We start from the raw sequence: 2256 nt of genomic DNA, 5'->3' as shown, positions 1-2256 counted from the left end.
TAGCGATGGATGCCGAAAATCTGCTCAGGGGCCGCGGGTCTCTCGGAGCTCAGTGCTCAGGCTACCATCTCCTCCGCGCGCCAGGCCACACCCCCATGGATCGCTTTCTACTTCAGTGCCCTTTTAATATAGAGGTGTATAAGAGGGTGGGGAGGGCTCTGAGTATACCCTTTCTCCCCCATATGAGTTATGCAGAGTGGGTGTATAGGGCTTTCCAGACTCGTCGGGATTATGATTTGGAAACACTTTTTTTAGTTAGTTTACCAGTCCATTATTTCATGTGGAGTGCACAGTGTCAGGTATCCTTAGAGGGTAAAATCCTCCCTGTGAAAGTGGTGATGCCGAACATTCTGGGTGAGGTTGAGAAGATTTGGGGTCTTGAGAAAGACAGGTGGCAGCAGGAGACCTGGATAAAGGCATGGAGGAATATCAGGACTCTGAAGCTGCCACCTGTTGATCTCGGGGTATGTGTCTTTCTTTGTATTCTTCTTTCAATCCCCTAGATTTTCAGATCCAATATAATTTTGATATAAGGCTCCATGCATGGTGACGGTGATGTTCCTTAGTCTGGCTCTCCTATAGGGATTATGTTGTGCGCAATTTGGTTTGCACCGTTTATTTTGTTCTTGTTTTTTTCTGGTTTGTATAGTCATATTCAATTATTTTGTAAATATGTTTTATTTATTTATTATGGTTTTATTGTATATAAGTTGTTGTTTGTAAGATTTTCAAAATTAACCCCTCATAATGGACACAGTGAGGCTGCAATTGATGGCCACGGTTTTACCTAGCAGTAATGATACATAATCACCTGATAAATGGCTATTTACAGCCCTGCATTACTAATTATACTAAGTATAATTTTTCAGTTTGCGCCCCCCCCCCCCAAAAAATTTTTTTTGAGCATCAGCCTCCACTGACAATACCCATACTGAGTATGCAGTTTATCACTCAGAAGGATACTCTGTATTCAGAGTCATTGGATCCCTTTTTCCCAGCACAAGAAGCAGACCTCCATGTGTTAGCAAGCATGTGAGCTATAAAAGAGTATATATTTATATAGATAGTTGAGATATAGAGAGCTTTTGATTCCATTTGAAGGGACAGAAGTTTGTTTTTACTTCGGCAGGTAAACCAATCAAGCATGCTAAGTTAAATTGGCTGTTTTCAGCCTTCCAGGTTCTTGCTGAGGTAGCCATACTAACATTAAAACTCACACATGGAAGCAGACCAGGCGACTCTAAAGATGCTGCATTACAGCCCCGGACACTTGCTGGGTCTGTGCAACTCACAGATTCCACCCTAGTTCTGGCCCAGTATAGCTGGGATTAATAATTCAAAGTCACAAGTATCATCAGCCCTGTTGGAGGTGGCTTTGATGAGATATCAGGGGTCTAAACAGACCCCTGACATCTCCCCTTTGAGACAGGGAAAGGGACTGAGGACACAGATTCCCCATTCCCTTTCTCTGCAGGCCTCAGCATTGAAGATGAATAGATAGGAGGCAGCGGCTCTTCTTCATTCGTAACCAGAAGCAGAGTAACACACAGTTTACTATGCTCAGTTATTTCAGGGCACGGGAACGAGTGCTCACTGTGCCCAATTTAGAAAAGGAAAGGGTCAGTAAACATGTCTTTCTCCGCTCTCCATTCTGACATCCGGCGGGAGAGGAGAGGAGGGAAGCTGGCTGCGGGGGAGACAAGGGGGGGCGGAGGAGGAGCACAGTAGGGCGGAGGAGGATGACAGGGCGGTCATTGGGGGTATGATTGGTGCGGCAGGGGGACAATTGCAAGCATTCATCTCCTTGTATGAAATTTTAGCTGACAGCCACAGGGGGAGAGGAGGAGAAGCTGCTGTCTGAAAAGCCATGCAGAGAGATCAGTGCTTGGAACTGTCCCCCCACCGAACCGATCATCCCTGGTTGTCAAGGGATGATCAGCCATATGTGCAGGGTGGGTCACAGTGCCCCCCCCCCGCCCTTTGGGGACCTGTGTGCAGTGAACACCCTGCACACATGGATGATGCACCACTGCTCTTGTGCCTCCCAGCCTTTTAAGGGGTTTAGGATGCCAGGAGGTGGGGATTATGATCGGGAGCGTTCTGATCATGTAACCGCCATGACAGCCAATAATGGCTGTTACATGATCGAAATGCTTCCAATCTAGAGAATTAAAAAAAAAACATTTTATTATCATTTAATACAGATGTTTATGTCAGTGACTGATCTACTTTATCTGGTGGAAGAGTCCAGTAGAT

This window comes from Lithobates pipiens, unplaced genomic scaffold (genome assembly GCF_037356315.1).
Source record: "Lithobates pipiens isolate NorthernLeopardFrog02 unplaced genomic scaffold, aLitPip1_a1.2 Scaffold_1, whole genome shotgun sequence".
Classification (NCBI taxonomy): domain Eukaryota; kingdom Metazoa; phylum Chordata; class Amphibia; order Anura; family Ranidae; genus Lithobates; species Lithobates pipiens.
Note: the sequence above shows the minus strand (reverse complement) of the source record.